Source organism: Hemitrygon akajei, chromosome 2 (assembly GCF_048418815.1).
Source record: "Hemitrygon akajei chromosome 2, sHemAka1.3, whole genome shotgun sequence".
In the NCBI taxonomy this organism is placed as follows: Eukaryota; Metazoa; Chordata; class Chondrichthyes; order Myliobatiformes; family Dasyatidae; genus Hemitrygon; species Hemitrygon akajei.
The window spans coordinates 101,811,663-101,831,528 of record NC_133125.1 but is presented as its reverse complement, the minus strand read 5'-3'; positions in this window follow the sequence as shown (position 1 = coordinate 101,831,528).

Below are 19,866 nucleotides of genomic sequence, written 5' to 3'. Positions count from 1 at the left end.
TAAACAAGCAAGAACAAATTACATAATAGATACAGCCATTCCAAACACACATAACATACAGAAACCAGTAAGTGAGAAACACCAGAAATATGCAGAATCAAAAGAAGAAATTGAAAGACTATGGAACATGAACAGGGTATGCACTGTCCCAACAGAAACATCTACAACTGGTCACAAACAAGAGAAAGTCTGCAGATGCTGAAAACCCAAGCAACATGCACAAGATGCTGGAGGAACTCAGCAAGCCAGGCAGCATCTATGGAGAAGAGTACAGCCAATGATTTGGGCCAGGACCCTTCATCAGGGCTGGAAAAAAAGATGAGGAGTCGGAGTATGAAAGTGGGGGGAGGGGAGGAAGAACCACAAGGTGATGGGTGAAACCGGGAGGGGGTGGGGTGAAGTAAAGAGCAGGGAAGTTGATTGGCGAAAAGGATAAAGGGCTGGAGAAGGGGAAATCTCCAGGACAGAAGGCCATGGAAGAAAGAAAAGGGGGAGGAGCGTCAGAAGGAGGTGGTAGGCAGATAAGGAGATAAGCTAAGAGAAGGACATGGAAATGGGGAATGGTGAAGGGGGGTGGGGTCATTACTAGAGATTTGAGAAATCGATGTTCATGCCATCAGGTTGGAGGCTACCCAGATGGAATATAAGGTGTTCCTCCAACCTGAGTGTGGGCTCATCATGACAGTAGAGGAGGCCATGGACTGACATGTCTACAACTGGTATCATCCCAAAGTCACTGCACAATAGCATTAAACAATTAGGCCTACACAGCAATATTCCTGTAAATGTCCAGAAAGCCGCAATAATAAACACCACTAGAGTAGTCCGAAAGTTTCTCACAATTGAGAAATGAGTGTGCTTGGCAACGGCTCTACCTCAGGTTTTACCAGCTTTAGCTGAGAAAAAAAGTTAATAAAATTTTAAAAATAAACTAAAGTAATAATATTATGTAAATGTCTGGAAAGCCACAAAACTAAACACCACTAAAATAGCCCAAAGTTCTAGCAATTGAGAAATGAGTGTGGTTGACTACGCCCATACTTCAGGTTTTACAACCTTGAGCTGAGAAAACAATAAAATTACTACAATAATAATAATAAAGAAATAAGCAATAAATATTCAGAACATGAAATGAAGAGATGAAGTGTACAGAAACCAAATAATACTATGTGATCACTATTAATATCCCATCTGATGGGTTAGATTTTGCCAGTCAGCAATTCTGGTCAAAAGAAATAAAAGCAAGTGGTTTGGCTAGTGGATCTGCTGCCTTACAACTCCAATAGTGATGGCTTCAATAACCTCTAGAGCTCTCTGTGTGGAGTTTGCATGTTCTGCCTGTGAGTCCATGTGCTTTTGGTATTTGCCACCTACTGCAGTGTGAGGAGTTGATGGGGATGTTAGAGTATAGATTATAAGGTAAAATGAGTGGAGAACGGGATGTTCTGTGAACTGGGATCAGCGGTCTGAAAGAGTCCCCATTTGTTCAGGACATATGGTTTGACAGACATGGAAGATTTTTTTAAATTGATTTTTTTATGCATTTTCTACAACACTACAAACAACAACAAAAAAACCCCAAAACAAAATAGGAAATTAGTACAGTGCAAGATAAACATACAATAGTAATATAATACAAAATAAAATAATTGAAAAAGCACCCAAGTTGAAGTCATGTAAAGTTAGTGTCCACCCCCAACCCCACAAAAAAAAACTCCAGACCAACCAAAACGAAATGTAGAAAATATAAATCAGAACATTGAAACCCCCAAAACTGTAAATACAATTGAAAACAGAAGATAGTAATGCCTATTATCAAAAAAAAGCTGAAAGCAAGGGACTGAAAAAAAACTTAATTAAAAGGAAAGTTATGAAAATACTCAATAAAAGGTCCCCAGACCTTATGAAACTTTATATCCGAATTAAGAATAGAATAATGAATTTTTTCAAGGTCTAAACAGGACATGATATCGTTAAGCCATTGAGCATGCGTGGGTGGGGCAACATCTCTCCATCTAAGAAGAATTAGACGTCTAGCCAGGAGAGAAGCAAAAGATAATATTCGACATTTAGTCTAACTCAAGCGTATATCTGTCTCACCCAGGATTTTTTTGAAGTGGTGTAATAATCTGCACACCCGCATAAAAAGTTGTGGGGACTTTCAAAGTAGTATTCCATAATACTCAAAATAACTATTAAATCTCATTTCCCTGACTGCTGACTTTGCCAGGGGCAGTCCCAAGCTTGGCTGCAAAAGGAGGAGGTTTGGGATGGAGCTAGCAACCCCATCCTGTTAAAATCCAGAGCTATAGTAACGCCAAAGGAAGTCCCAAACACCTCATGCCTAAGAGCGGAAGGACCTTCACCTAGAAGACACTAAGAAGATGGGCTACACCTGAGGACAGGCTGAAAGGCTGGCCCGGAACAGAGGACTCTGACAAGCTACTGTCGGCTGTCTATGCTGAAGTAGGGGTAACGGTATTAACCAACCAGCTAGCTCTCTCACTCTTGGATACACGAACAATTTACAGGGATCCATAATATTCCTCTGCAAATTGCCTGGCATGTGTCTGAACCGAGGTAGTTAATATCAGCAGGTTATTTCACCTCAGAAGAAATCAGAGGCAAGTCAGATTGTACACTCATGTGAAGCCCATGCGTGCATTTTGCAACCTAAGTCATTAGGTAACAATTAAGGGCTGAAGTGCTGTCTGATTTATTCCATCCCTGCCCTGACAGGAGAAAGCCAGCTGGAGTCCCCAGGCTGCTGCAGCTAATATTTCCCACTGATTGTTATTGAGCAGGTAGGCCCTAGATGACTGAGAGAGGGTTGCTGTTAATTTTCTACCCAACCCGTTCCAAGCACAGAGGGATGTGAAGCAGTCCAGGTTGACACTGCAGGAGTGCGTGGGGGATTACAGACTGTAACACCCACACCCTGTCCCTCCTGCAGGTGATTGAGGCCCTGCTGTTTATGTTTTGCAATTACAAACATGGATTGTGAGATCCCAGTTTGACAAATAGAGGTATATCTGCATTGTATTACAGAGAAAAGATCTCAACCTGTTATCTCGGGACTCAAAGAGAACGTGTAGTAAAAGCCTGTTCTTTTGTTTGCTGTAAGTCCATTAGTGCAAGCGTGTGAAGTTTGATATACATTGTCAGAGGAGTCATAGACAGAAGCACAGAAACAGGCCCTTCAGCCCATCTAGTCCATGCCAAACTGTTACTCTGCCTAGTCCCATCGACCCTCCCTGGATCACAACCCTCATACCCCTCCCACCATTTACTTAACTAAACTTCACCTAAACGTTGGTCCAGGTTGAAAAAGTCTGGAAAAGAATTGAAAGGGCATATAATTTACAATGGGAGCTGGTCCATTCAAGGAACTTGAGGGACATGGAACAGGTTATTTAAATGGAGCTGGATATTATTTATGATCTAATTGAATGAGCCACTCCTGGCACCATACCCCAACTATGAATCTGAGATAGGAAATAATAGGGGAGTCTCAATCTAACCATGGCAGCAGGGAAATTTATATTTAAACAAAGTTTGAAATATAACTCATGGAGTACATTATTGCTGTGAAACTCAACTGCTCACTGATATCCTTAAGGGAAGAGAACCTGACCTGCTGCCTGTACACAGTCAGACCTAATTTGAGCCCAAATTACGAGTGCTTTTGCCCTCTGGATGGCCTAGCAAGGCACTGGGGCATGGACAATAATTACTGAATTTGCCAGTGCCACCCACATTCACAGAGTAATTTTTACATATTAAACCTTTGTAATGAAGCTGTCGTGAGCCCTGCAGGCCTCTGCAGCCCGCCATAGGGCTTTAGACTTCTGGGTTTCTATATTTACTAATTGTTACCTTAACGAGAGTCATTCAGCCCTGGTGCTTTCTGTTTAACCTTGTCAAGTTAATTATGACTGGCACGGGTTTACTGCATTCTATAGTTATTTAAAGAGGACTCTTGTTTAGTGCTGATGCCAGAGCCCTGTGTTTGTGGAGAATGATTTGCCTCACACCGTTCCTAAAATACTCTGCTGGTATTTCTATGTCTAATCTCTTGTTTCCCTCTCTGCAGGGGAGTCCACCACACCTGGGTTGATTTGTTGCCAGTACTCCCCATGACAGAATCTGCCCTTCCTCCGTACCTGGATTGAGCCATTGCCAGCGCTCACCGTGGTCCCGGATCCGGTCTGCTGCTCCTCCGAAACCGGGTCCAGTCCTACCAGCAACCACCGTGACAGAAGCACGAATGTTGGTCCCCTGACTATAGACACTGAATGACGTGCTAAGTGTTTCCAGAATTTTCTGCTTTTGCTTTAGAACGCTTATCAAATCAGTTTTCGCCCTGCTGAATGCTACAGAAATATAAAGACTGGATTAGTTACCAATATCCGTAAGAGTCTAAGCAAGTTGTAGATGGCACAAATTAGTATTTTGCGCTGAATACCACGTCTTATGGCTGTGCTTGGCCATTATAATGCTAATGAGAGCTCATTATTATAAGCAAGTACTTTTATTTTCCCTTAATGTGTATATAGTAACCCTTTTGCACAGAGATTTAGGAACGTGGTAAATTTCCTAAGTGGCTATTCTGAAATTGCTCATATATAATTTAGTCAGAACTCATCGGGGGAAAGAATGTGTAAAATGGATCATACTCCCATTAGTAATGTAATGAAAGTACATGGGTAACATTGATTCTCTTAACTGTATCCTCAAGTGCAAAGCTAAAGAAGGGAAGGAAGAAATGTTGCATAAATGTAACACTTACCCAGCAGGCTGGTATATGTCTAGGGGAAAAGGAAATCGAGCCACTCCCCCACCCCACCTCCCGTAACGCAGATGCTATGGGAATCAAGTTTATGCCGTGTCGCACACACAATATCAAACTCACACCAGATACTGTTATGGAATATACTTTAAATATTTTACTAAAACTAAATGAGTACTAACAATACAGTATATATGAAGGAAAATAAAATAAAAGGCGCCAATTTATCAGAGTTCAGTCAGTTTAGAGCACATCGTTGGAGCTCAGCCATTCGATCCCTTGTCACTTTCCTCCGACCTCCACATCCTTGCACATGGGACCACCCCCGGTGGTCAACCGAGCAGTGCAGCACACGTCCACCTTCTTCGGCGTCTTCTTCCCGACTTCCCGAAAAAATCGCGAAAACCACCCAGCTCCCAGACCCACAAGACATAATAACAATTCCCCATTGGTTAACAAATGAATACAATCCCATTATCAGCAATTCTAAAGCTAAACAACTGCGAGAGAAAGCACTTATCATAACAAAGAAGCATTCCTACTATTAACAAAACAAAGAAACTATTTTGATTAACATATTCAGTACATTGTACTACATTGTACATAAATAACAGTCGAGCAGAAAAGATTCAGGTCTGATCTAGGGCCCTGCTGGCTTGGTTTCTGAACTGTGAAAAACGTCACTTCTCCACGTCCTAGGGACGACACACTCGGGCTTACCTTGCCAGTGGCGAGTGCCTTCTCAAGGATGTGCCCATGGCTGAGATCATTTGTGCTCTGTCAAGTATATCTTCATGGCCCAAATATCAGTTCAGGAAAGAGCATGGAGATTTATGAGGATGTTGCCAGGACTCAAAGAACAGAATTATAGGGAGAGGTTGCTCAGGATTTTACTTGCAGGAGGAAATTGAGTGGTGACCTCATAGACGTGTATAACAGCATGAGGGTAGGGACAGGGTGAACACATTTTGTCTTTTTCCCAGCAATGCAGAATAAAAAACATGGTGGGATAGGTTTAAGGAGAGAGGTCAAAAAGGACATGAGAGGCAACTTTTGCACACAGAGATTGGTGCACATATAGAGTGTGGATGGGGATGGTATAATGAGAACAATTATGGAGCATTTGGGTAAGACAATAGTAGGGGATTAATTTTCTTGCGGGCATACTCAATAAATCCATAATAGAATAATAACCAGAATAACATCAATGAAAGACTGCAACAACTTGACTGTTCAGCCAGTATGCAAAAGACAATAAACTGTGCAAATGCAAAAATAAATAATAAATAAATAAACAAACAATAAAAATCGAGAACTTGAGCTGAAGAGTCCTTGAAGGTGAGTCCTTAGTTTGTGGAAACATTTTAGTGATGGGGCAAGTGAATTTGAGTGAAGTTATCACCACTGGTTCAAGAACTTAACGGTTGAGGGGTAATAACTGTTCCTGAACCTGGTGATGTGAGTCCTGAGGCTTCTTGCCGATGATAGCAGTGAGAGGAGCATATCCTGAGTGGTGGGGGGGGGGGGGGGGTCTCCGACGTTGGATGCAACTTTTCTGCCCCAATGCTCTGTGTAGGTGTGCTCAATGGAGGGGAGAGCTTTAGCCGTGATGGACTGGGCCATGTCCAGAAAGGATGTGATGGCCTTGGAGAGGGCGCAAAAGAGGTTTGCCAGAATGTTACCTAGATTAGAGAATAGTAGTTATAGAAAGCATTTGTGGAAACTTGTTATTTTTTTATTTAGAGATATAAAGGCCCTTCCTGCCCAACGAGCCACACCATCCAATTACACCCATGTGACCAATTAACCTATGAATGTACATTTTTGAGTTGTTTTCCCTGAGTGTCAGAGGCTGATAAAATATGTATGTTATGAAAAGCAGTTGTAGGGGGGATAGAGTATATTCCAGGGGGAAAATGTCAAAGACTCGAGAGTACGGCCTTAAGGTGAGAAGAGCAAGTTTTTGTTTTGCACAGAGAGAGATATGTTGACACCTGGAATGTGCTGCTCTGGTGGAAGCCAATATGATGGTTAAAACGTATTTAGGTAGCTACATGAACATGCGGGAAATGAAAGGGTATGGATGGGATTCGCTTAGTTTGGCATCATGGTTGGCACAGACCTCGAAGGCCAAAGGGCCTCTTCCTGTCCTGTATTGCTCTATGTTCTACATAATACCCAACTGAGCATACAACAAATAAGCTGAGGCTGGAAATCTTACTGTGTGTTTGGAAGTCTGTTATCAACTCAGAGCACCTGTCCCAGGGCCAGTACCTAAGGGCAATTACGAAGAAAACACCACATCACTTCTACTTCTTCAGAAGTTTCCGAAGATTCAGAATGACATCTAAATCTTCAGCAAACTTTTATAGACGTGTGGTGGAGAGTGTACTGTTTGGTTGCATCACAGCATGGTATGGAAACACCAATGCCCTTGTGTTGAAAATCCCACAAAGTGTAATGGGAACTACATCACAGGAACAGCCCGCCCCACCGTGGAGCACATCTGCACAGAGCACTGTCACAGGAAAGCAGCATCCGCCGTCAGGGACTCCCACCACCCAGGAAATGCTCTGTTCTCTCTGCTGCCTCAGGGCTCACCCCACAGGTTCAGGAACAGCTATTACCCCCTCAACCATCAGGCTCTTGAAACAGAAGGGCTAACTTTACTCAGCTTCACTCGTCCCATCACTGAACTGTTCCCACAACCAAAGGACTCACAATCAAGAACTCATCTTCTCATGTTCTTGATTTTTGTTACTTATTATTGTAGTTGCACAGTTTGGTGTCCTTTGCACATTGGTTGTCTGTGCTGTTGGATACAGTCCTCATTTGATTCTATAATGGTTCTTGGATTTACTAAGTATGCCTGAAAGAAAATGAAACTCAGGCTGAATATGGTAATATGTAAGATCTTTGGTAATTACTTTGAAATCATTTATTTATTTAGATACACAGCAAGGAACAGGCCCTTCTGGCTCTAGCAATCAGCCCATCTATTTAACCCTAGCCTAATGAAAGGACAATTTACAGTGACTGACTAACTTAGTAACTGGTATGTCTTTGGGCTGTGTGAGGAAACCGGAGCCCCCAGCGAAACCCCAGACGCTCATGGGAAGAACGTACAAATCTCTTACAGAGGACACTGCAAATGATCTCTGGACTCTGACACCCCAAGCTGTAATAGCATTCCACTAATCATTACTCTACCGGGTGCCCCTGCGACACACGTTCATATGCATCATATCCTATCAGCTCATCAATATCACAGGCGCAGGTGGACAAGTTTTGAAGTCTGTATTTTCCACCTGAAATGCAGCTCGGTATGAACATATAATTCTGGTGAGCCACTCCTCCCATGAGAAACCCAACGAAGTAAAGACTCAGTGTACGTGTGAATGCATTTGAAACGATTACAACTACATTTGACCACCTGGAATGTAACTTCAAATAGTGATCAGTAACAAACTGGAATTGTAACAAATGGCTGTCATGAATAGTGGGCAGGAGAAGGTTTGTTCAGTCAGGAGGGGAAGGGTGAGGATGCTGCCCAGGGTGCAGCATTCCAGTAAGAAGCAGATACTCGGTCTCCATCCTGGCACGAGCCTCCCCAGCATTAAAGACATCTTCACAAAGTGATGGCTCAAGAGGGCAGAATCCATCATTAATTACACTCAAGATTTGCCCTCTTCTCATTTCTACCATCAAGGAGGAGGTACAGGAGCCTGAAAACACACGCTGACATCACACTCAACATTTTAGGAACAATTTCTTCTCCTCCGCCACCAGAATTATGAACAGACAATGAGCCCAAAAACACTACCTCACAATTTTTTGTTCCTTTCCTCTTTTCTTTACCTCTATATATACAGTGCAGGGCAAAAGTCTCAGGCACATGTATATTCAGTAGCTAGAGTCCCGAAGACTTTTGCATAGTGCTGCATTTGTCAATGTGGGGTGGAGAGTGAGTTTGCACATCTGGTGGGAGCAAAGGATATTAGGAAGGGTGAGGGTGGAATGCCGTGGGAGCGGTATGGGACAGGTGGTAGAGAAGGAGTGCCAAGGCAGACACACCCAGCCCTGAGACACCAGCCAAAGTAATTTAGTTCCAAACAATTGATTTATTGATCTTTACAGAATGTCTCTCCAGTGCTTTATCCCTCCCTCCCCTCTCCCTTCCCATTTTCCCAACCACGATTCCGCTCTCCCTGCACCTTTCCCACTCTCAGTCCACAATAGAGACTCATATCAGAATCTGGTTTATCATCACTCACGTAAGTCATTAAACTTGCTTTTTTTCTGACAGCAGTACAGTGCAATACATAAAATTACTACAGTACTGTGCAAAAAACCCTATATATTTTTTCACCTTCTTATTGTACTTTATAGCCTAGAATATGTATTGAACTCTCCTGCTGCCACAAAAAAACAACTTTCACCACATTTGTCAGTGATTCTGATTCTGATCTCTGAGAGCTGAGGGAAGACTTGGCTGATGGATACAAAATATAAGGGCAGGCAGTACAAGATCTTTCCCTGTAGCAGAGGTGTTTAAAACCGGAGAGCGTAGGTTTATAGTAAAGCAGGATAGGTTTTGAGTGGATCTGAGGGTTCTGGAGGAGAATGGCTGAGTGGCTGAGTGAGTGCTGTGGACATCGTTTCTGAAGTATCTATCTGAGCTGTGTACTGTTGTGGTCCATGTGCTGGATGTGTAATTGATGGTTAGGATGATCGTGATGGGCAGTTTCTGTGCTGTTTGACTGAGATTAATATTTTAACATGTCCCTCTGTGTGCAACCTTATTTTATTTTCCTGGTGTAACCCTACACTGAGAGGAAGCTGATAAAAACAGAAGAGAGAACATTGAACAGTACAGCACAGAACACAGTACGTTGTTCAACCTTTTAACCTTCTCTACGATCAATCTATTCCTTCCTTCCTACATAGCCCTCCAGTTTTCAATCATCCATGCACCTACCTAAGAGTTTCTTAAGGGTCCCTAATGCATCTGCCCCTACCACCACCCAGACGCTGTTCCACACACCCACCACTCTCTGTGTAAAGAACTTACCTTGACATTCCCCCTATACTTTTCTCCACCTTAAAATCACGCACTCTTGTATTCATAATTTCCAACCTGGGAAATATTTACTGCCTGTCCACTCAATCTGCAATCACAACTTCTCTAAATGAATCTTGTCTGAACCTGAATCAGGTTAATATCATCGACATATGTTGTGAAATTTGTTTTGTAACAGCAGTACATTGCAATACATAGTAATAAAAACTATAAATTACAATAAGAAGTATATATACCATATGTTCTCAAGATTTAATACTAATTTCTTATTATAATTTATTTATTTTTGTAATTGCACAGTTTGTAGTGTTTTGCACATTGTTTGAACACCCAAGTTGGTGTGGTCTTTCATTCATTTGATTATGGTTATTATTCTGTTTTGGATTTATTGAGTATGCCCACAAGAAAATGATTCTCAGAGATGTATATGGTGACATATATGTATGTTGATGGTCAATTTACTTTGAACCTTAGATCAAAGATCACGAAGATCACAAAGATAGGGTTCATGGGTTCAATGTCCCTTCAGAAATCTGGTGGTGGAGGGGAAGAATCTGTTCCTGAAAGGGTGGGTGTGTGACCTGAGGCTCTTGTACCTCCTCTTTGATGGTAGTAATGAGAAAAGGGCATGTCCTGGGTGATGGGAGAGGTGGGGGGGGGGGGGGGTTCCTTAATGATGGATTCTGCCTTTCTGAGGCACCACCTAAAGAGAGGGATCACACCAGGCCACACCTGGTACCCTGCTGACTTGTGTAGGGCTCAGCCAGCCATGGTTTCGAGTAACTAACCCTGGAATGAGCATTCATAAACACAAGAGACTCTGCTGAAAATCCAGAGCGACACTCACAAAATGCTGGAAGGGAATAAACAGTTGCCATTTTGCACCTGAAAGTGGGTCTTGGCCCAAAACGTCAACCGTTTATTCCTATGCCATAGATGCTACCTAACCTGCTGAGTTCCTCCAGCATTTTATATATTTTACTTTGTAGGTAACATTATGAAATATTTACATTGAGTTTTTTTTTTTATTTAGCCATTCAACATGGAGTAGGTCCTCCAAGCCCTTCGAGTCACGCTGCCCTGCAACCCCACAGCACCGATTAACCCTCACCCACTCACAGGGCAATTTACAATGGCCAATGAACCTACCTGGTATATCTTTGGACAGTGGGAGGAAACCAAAGTGCCCGGAGAAAGCCCACACATTCCATGAGGAGGACGCACAGACTCCTTGCAGTGGTCGGCAGGATTGAACTTTGACCTCCGACACCCTGAACAGTGATATCGCGATAACTGCTACGCTACCATGGTGGCCCATTATTAAAGAAATAAGATTGCAAATAACCGAAAGCTGGGGTAAAGAGAAAGGTCAATCACAAAACAGAAGAAAGTCTGCAGATGCTGGAAATCCAAAACAAGACACTCAAAATGCTAGAGAGGAACTCAGCAGGTCAGGCAGCTTCTATGGGAATGAACAAACACTTAACAATTTGGGCCGAGACTCTACATTAGGTCTGGGAAGGAAGATGCCAGAATAAAAAGGTGGGGGAAGAGGACAGAGGATACCTAGAAGTTAATAGGTGAAGGTCAAGGGCTGGAGATGAAAGAATCTGATAGGAGAGGAGAGTGGACCACAGGAGAAAGGGAAGGAGGAGGGGACCCAGGAGGAAGTAGTAGGCAGATGAGAAGAAGCGAAAGGCCAGAGTGGAGAATAGAGGAAGTGGGGGGAGGATTTGTTTACCGGAAGGAGAAATCAATATTCATGCCATCAAGGTTGGAGGCTATCCAGACGGAATATAAGGTGTTTCTCCCCACCCTGAGAGCGGCCTCATCTTGGCACAAGACAAGGCCATGGATCAACATGACAGAACGGGAATGGGAATCGAAATTAAGATGTTTTGGCCGCCAGGAAGTCCTGTTTGTTGTGGATGTTGTGAAGGTACTCGACATGTCAGAAGGGAAATGGAAATCAGAATTAAAATGCTTGGAAAGCGAGAGGTTTTAAGATGGGACTTAAAAGAGGATTGGATGAATGGGAGAAAAAAACAGAGATGCTTGAGGTGTGCTGTTTGCATTAAATTGCTGCATCTTTAAACATATAAATTCCATTTGCAATGAAATCATGCAGAAAGGAAGTTAAGACAAACACATTTACAAGAGCGCTGAAATAACAAAATGAGCGTTAACCCCTACAAGAGCTTAGCTTCAACATCACTAACTACACTCCCACATTGCATTTGACAAACTTCATCAGTATACAAACTCCCGAGCCGTATTCTCCACCTCGATCTGCATGCATGGCTGCTCTTGATAATTGGAGAGGATGTGTTGCGATGAACGCCTGGTCTGTAATGCAGTCTGCTTACTTTCAGGGTATTTCTTAACCTTTTAATAAAACATAAGCACTCGTCCGTGAAGGCCTGCTGTTGGCTGCAGCAGGCTGGGAGGAAATGGCAGCGACTTGACTGATAACAAATCCTTCTCTGACTGCAAATGTCATCTAAATAAGAAAAGCATTTGAAGCAGATAATACATTTATCTGAAATATTCCGAGGGTAAAGGAAAGATGACAGCATCTTAGATTGAACTATAATTCAGTTAGGCTTACACCTGCTTGATACATTCACAAGGTCCGTTAAACAACTCTATATATATGGCGATGTTGACAGATGCCCGAGCTTTTAGTTTTAGCTTCCTGATCAAAATATTCATGAGTACCTTCTGGATGTCATTCAGCCAGCGGAACTTGCTTTGCCACAGATGTAACGTACAGCAAAGACATTGTGAAAGAGGTGAGCAAGTAATGGCTCGGCTTCTCCTGAACACTTATCCAAATAGAACATATGTTAGGTGATGGAAGAATTACATTACTTTTGGTTCCTGGAGCCGGAGGAGGTAGTGGGGACAAACTCCCACTACCTATTAAATACTCACAATGGCGTGCACCTCAAATAGCCTCCGACAATCAAGTCCAGCTCCTGGCCTTCTCATGTGGCTTAGCTACTAAGCCCGGCAGAACTATTCCTACAGACAGGGGAAGGGGCAAAGGCGGGTTACTGGTGCCATGGGGCAGATGGGGCTCATCAGCCGGGATTGGAGAAGAAAAACTCTGATCTCAAACCTCCACTCCCTTGTTGTTATCCCCACTCATGGGGGAAGGCTTCGGGGGTAAACCCCAAGGAAAAGTCTGGATCTGGAGTACCCAAGTTAATGCTGACCGGCAACTCCTGCCATGCTGATGGTGTCGAACAAAAGTCTCTGCCGTTCCTTTGGATTCATCAGCTGCATGGACAACAGCTTGCTCTCCATAGCATACTGCCCTGGCTTGAGTATTGGCACTCATATCACATAGACAGCTACCACACAAATATCCATGGTCTGCCCCGAACAATGGAAGACAGATCCACATGTTCTTTCAAAAGCAGCAAATGTGAAATGCTCTCCCTCTGGAACCTTATACGTCACATCCCCTTCAGGGTATTTTGCATCATGGCATTGGCCTGTTCACTGACGGTGACAGAATTTAAATGCAAGCTACCGTAGATGGTAATTTTTTTCAACTCAGATAATGTAGGGAGGGATGGACTGGAAGCCATGACTGCACATCTGGCCCAGAGAAATTATTGATGTGTTTCTATTGTAAAATGTCATGAGAAGTTCAACCGACCGATGAATAAATTCTAACATTTACAAGTAGTGAGCTGATCTGCGGAGAGCAGGTTGCAGCGAGTCACCATGCTAAGAGAAAGAATCAGATTAGTTGTCTCTGTGTGAAATTTGTTGTTTTTTTGCAGAAGCAGTACAGTACAATACATAAAATATGCTATAAATTACAATAAGAAAATATATTTTTTTACTATCCTTTGCCTCTCTCCTGGCTAGACGCTTGATCCTCCTTAGATGGAGAGATGTTGCCCCGCCCACTCATGCGCAATGGCTTAACGACATTATGGCCTGCTTGGACCTCGAAAAAATTCATTATTCAGTTCATAATTCGGATCTAAAGTTCCATAAGGTCTGGGGACCTTTTATCGAGTACTTTTATAACCTTCCTCTTGACTAGGGTTTTTTTTCTTCTTTTCGGTCCCTTGCTTTCAGCTCCCTTTTTTTTCTGGTAGTAGGCATTATTATCCTCTGTTGCTAAGTGTATTCACAGTCTGGGAGTTTGACTGTCCTGACTTATACTCTTTATATTGTGTGGTGGTCGGTTTGGAGTTGTTGTTTTTTTCTTGTGTTGTGGGGCTTGGGGAGGATACTAAGCTTATTTGTCTTTAATTTAGGTGCTTTTTTTGTTAAATTCTCTTCCTTTGTAGCATATTGTTATTGTATGCTTAATTTTGCACTGTATTAATGTTCCTCATTGGGATTTGGGGTTTTTAATTTGTAAAATGTTTTGAAAAACTAATAAAAAAAAAATTTTTAAAAAAGAAAATATATTTTTTACATAAGAAAGCTCTGAAAAAAGAGCAAGAAATAGTGAGGTTTTGGTCATAGGTTCAATGACCATTCAGAAATCTGCTGGCGGAGAAGGGAAGAAGCAGATCCTAGAACATTGAGTGTGTGCCTTCAGGCTTCTGTACCCCCTTCCTGATGGTAACAATGCAAAGGGAGCATGTCAGGATGGTGGGGGTCCTTACAGATAGATGCCACCTTTTAAAGGTGTCACCACCTCAAGCATTGCCTTCCATCCTTTGGAATTTTTGTGCGCTTAAATTATGTCCAAATTTGATAAAGTTATGAGTAAAGAAAGATCTGATCAGGACGTGGATGAATGGCTGTATCACCCTCACTGGCAATTGCCTCCACCAATCCCATTGGAGATGAGGCTGAGTACAGTGCTACGGTGGGAAACTTTGTCACACGGTGCGAGCAGAATCATCTGCAGCTTAATGTGGAAAAGACTAAGGAGCTGGTGGTGGACCTGAGGAGGGCTAAGGCATCGGTGACCCCTGTTTCCATTCAAGGGGTCAGTGTGGACATGGTGGAGGATTACAAATACCTGGGGATATGAATTGACAATAAACTGGACTGGTCAAAGAACACTGAGGCTGTCTACAAGAAGGGTCAGAGCTGTCTCTATTTCCTGAGGAGACTGAGGTCCTCTAACATCTGCCGGACGATGCTGAGGATGTTCTACAAGTCTGTGGTGGCCAGTGCTATCATATTTGCTGTTGTGTGCTGGGGCAGCAGGCTGAGGGTAGCAGACACCAACAGAATCAACAAACTCATTCGTAAGGCCAGTGATGTTGTGGAGGTGGAACTGGACTCTCTGACGGTGGTGTCTGAAAAGAGGATGCTGTCCAAGTTGCATGCCATCTTGGACAATGTCTCCCATCCACTCCATAATGTACTGGTTAGGCACAGGAGTACATTCAGCCAGAGACTCATTCCACCGAGATGTAACACTGAGCGTCATAGGAAGTCATTCCTGCCTGTGGCCAGGATAGGATAAGATAAATGCAGGTCGGGCTTTTTTGGGGTGATACTAGATCTAGAGGTCATGGGTTAAGGGTGAAAGGTGAAATATTGAAGGGGAACACGAGGGAGAACGTCTTCACTCAGATGAGAATTTGTATGAGCTCCCAGCAGAAGTGGTGGATGCGGGTTCAGTTTTAATATTCAGGAGTATTTTGGATAATTACATGGATGGTCCAAGTGCAGGCTGATGGGATTAGGCCAGATAATAGTTAGGCCTGGACTAGATAGGCTGATGGGCCTGTTTCAGTGCTGTGACTCTAAGACTCAAAAGGTGGGTACAATTGTGCGGTGATACTCTTACACCTCCTCCAAGAGGACCACAACCTTATTGTGGTTTGGAGGCTTGCGTGCCTCAATGACCCAGAAAAAGATTCAAAGGTTCAAAGGTTTATTTATTATCAAAGTATACAACTCTGAAATTCCTCTTCTCCAGATAGCCATGAAACCCAGAAAGAAAAGAAAGGCAGCGCGATCATCAACCCCCAAATCCCTCATCCCTGTACAATAAAAATGAACAAAAGCAGAAATGACACGTCGACCCCGCACCAATCCCCCTCTCCTGCACAGAAAAAAAACGAGAGAGATCAGGCGAAAAACACAGAATACAAAAAAAAATGTAAGACTGAAAGAAGTCCAACGTCCTAGTCCACATCCAAAACACAGAAAGCCTGGGCAACATTCTCCCTCTCCATAGCAGAGCTCCCCAGAGATAAAAAGCCAGTCTCTCCTGTCCATGGCAGAGTGATCTCACCCGCGATAAAAGGCAATCTTCCCTCTCAGTATCAGAGTGATCTCACCAGCCTTTAAAAAGGCAGGCAGCTACCATTTCAGTTTCCCTCGTCCCTTTAATCAGTGAAAAGTGGAAGTTTTAATCATCGAAATGGAGTCAAGCATGGGCTCCCAGCATTTTCACCACGAGGTTTGCACATGCTGCCTCTGCCTCCCAGAATCCTCTCGGAGACCGCAGAGTGCTGAAACACCCAAACTATCTCCAAACTGCAAATCACAGGCTCCACAGTTCCAGAATCACATTCAAGAGGAAAAAAACAAAAGTAAAATACATAATGAAGTGAACTATATGATTTCACGATCTATCCAGAAGATGTTGACCGAAGGAGCGTTGTACACAGGTGCCATCTTGACTGGAAGTTCCAGAGAGCTATGTTGGCTGAAGTCAGGGCCTTGTGCTTTGACTCTTGGTAGGGTCACTCATGCCAAACAGGTCAAAGGTTTGAGGCCAGACTAAGAGTGGTCCACTGATCCTCCAGATTCAGGGGTTCAGCTCAGGGCTAACAACCCTGACTGATAGAACAAAAGTTTTACAGAAACAGCAATGAGGAACCCTTCTACATCTGAGTGCAATGGTATTCCTGAGTCTCCACCCGGGACTGGCATGGCTGACTGTAGTGATAACAGAACCACTGACATTATGAAGCAAACCCTGAACACGCCAGACATAGAGGCCCCTCATTGCTGCCCTAAATACCAACGGTGTAATGGGCATTGGGAGATTCTTGTACCGACAATCAAAGATATATTTCTCTCAATAAACTGCAACAACTCCCTAAGTTACTAAATGACTGAGTTGGTAGACTGATGGTGAAAAACTCACAATTAATCACAGCAAGTCTGAGGGATAAACTTACACACAAGGGAACAAAAAAGTTAGTTCAAGCAAAATTGAGCGGTGAAGTCCAGTATTTATCAAGGTGGCAGACAATGAAATCTGGCAAGGTAGGCACAAACCAGTTATATTGGAAACCTCAGCTGATATGACAAATCACAGGAGAGCTTAATTCGTGGATAGAAATCAGTTCTTTGGTCAACTAACATTATTGAAATAGAGGGTGAGAGCAAAGATGTACAGAAGTAGCCTTATAAATAAATAAAAAGTAGGATCAGATTGTTAAGAGACATTGGCAAATGTAATTACGTCCTGTTAGACAATCGATCTCCTATCACAGACTGTAGATTTATATGTTTAAACCAGTAACTAGATGTAAAAAGGGATTGAAAGAGCTCTGACAGATTTGTTACCGCATGCAATTTCAGTGCCAGTTCTGTGTTTTTATATTGTGGACATGGTTGCATTTGAACAAATGGAGACCAGGTTACTTAATGTTCATTTGAATAAGTAGCTGTGGAGCAAGCTTCTAAATTAAAAAGGGATTTTCACCAGCACAGAGCATTACTGTGAATGCAAATTGCAAGCCAATGGCAGCAGCAAGGCTGGGAACGCAGATGTCAAGTCCGGGTCACATGAGCAAGAATGGTGCTAAGCATCAGATTGGAAAGAAACCTAATTCTGGTGCAATGGGAATCACTCAACCCATGTGTCAGTTCAAAGCAACAAGGTGACTCAGCCCAGCAAACCCAAATCGTGGCAGTCAAGTTGTATTGCAGTGGAAGGGGATCAAATACCTGTAACATCAGAGAAAGGTGATTCACATAATATTAAGGAGAACATTTTCAAGAGCACATAAAGCATAGGTATTGATACACAAAACAACAATTTCAAATGAATGTAAAGATTAATGATCAATACATTGAAATGAATATTAACAGTCACGGGTTATTCATCCTGGGAAGGGATTCATACGACCAAAATTTAGGAATGTAAATTTAACCAGAGGTACTTTACAGCAGTGGACCTGATCTGATGATCGCCAGAGAACATAAGGATAAATGGAATCTACACTCAGTGTTCACTTTATTAGGTGCACCTGTTCAGCTGCATGCTAATGCAAATACGTATCTATAAAGCCAATCATGTGGCTGCAATTCAATGCATAAAAGCATGCAGATGTCGTCAGCAGGTTCATTTGTTGGTGCCAGATGGGTTGGTTTGAATATCTCAGAATCTGCTGATCTTCTGGGATTTTCACGTACGACAGTTTACAAAGAATTCTGCGAAAAGCAAAAAAAAAATCCAGTCAGGCAGCATTTCTATGGGTGGAATTGCCTTGCTAATGAGAAAGATCAGAGGGGAATGACCTGACTGGTTGAAGCTGACAGGAAGGTGACAGTAATTCAAATAACCACATGTTACAACAGCGGCGTGCAGAAGAGCATCTCTGAATGCACAACACGTCAAATCTTGAAGGGGATCAGATACAGCAGTGGACAACAACAAACATACACTCAATGGCCATGTTAATAGGTACAGGAGGTACCTAATAAAGTGGCCATTGAGCGTACGGTCAACTACAATTGACAAATGAATTATTGTGACTGGTTATGTTAGCAAACTGAATCTGTTAGGAACAGATATATTGAAAGTGTTCAGAATGAATCGATAAAAAATTGATTCCATATGAATGTATAACCTATGTGTCTGCACAGACTTTTTAGACAATATGAAGAGATTCTTAAGGATTCATACATGGGCATCAGGGAACACAAGGCATTATGGACAAAGTAATTTTCTTGCAAAATTTGGAGCTAAATTCTGTAAAATACTGATGACTTAAAGATTCCAGATTTCAAGATTCAAGGTTCAAAATTGTTTAATGTCATTTCCTGTACACAAGTGTAAGGAGAACAAAATAATTGTTACTCTGGATCCAATGAGGCACGGAAAAAAGCAAAAGATAAAGAACACAATAATAATTCAAAATACGCAATAAATATAAATACGTAAGTTAGCAGATGCTCACATAGATTGATCGTGTGTCCATAAAGTGACGCTAGGCTGTATGTAAGGTGACTGATGGGAAATAGTAAAGTAGTGGTGGAGTTAGTGGGTGGAGGTGTTGATCAGCTTTACTGCTTGGGGATAGTAACCATTTTTGAGTCTGGTGCACCTGCTGTGGATGCTATGTGGCCCCATTCCTGATGGGAGTGGGCCAAACAGTTCATGACAGGGTGAACAGGATCCTTCATGATCTTACTGTCTCTTTTCCAGCACCTTTCTGCATGTATGTCCTTGATGGTAGGCTGGTGCCAATGATTCATCGGGCAGTTTTCACTCCCCATGGTAAAGATTCCTGATGAAGGGCCTTGGCCTAGAATGTTGACTGTTTTTTTCCATTTCCAAAGATGCTGCCTGACCTGCTGAGCTCCTCCAGCATTTTGTGTGTGTTGCTTTGGAATTCCCATATCTGCAAGATCTCTGATGTTGACCACTTAATTTAGAGAGTCAGGAAAATAAGCAAAGGACTGCAAAATTTGTTCATAATTTAGTAAATTTCACTTCTTTAAAGTGAATTCCAACATCACTTCTTGTCTCTCGTTGCCCTCGGTATAATATTGCATCATTTCTAGGAGCAGTGGTTTGCATGAGCGAGCTAGTTTTGGTTTAGTATCAGGTTTTGGGTATCACAGACAATTTTGTATCCCAACTTGCCCATCAGCTATGAAGGAATTGTGAGGCATTTCAACATCAGTGTGTGACAGAGAAGAAACTGTGCGTTTGAGGATATTGAGAAGGAGGACTCAGAACTCACCATTAAATGAAATCCACAGATAGGGTCAAATCACATGGCCTCAGGGTACAAATAGCACAATGGCCAAGCTGGCA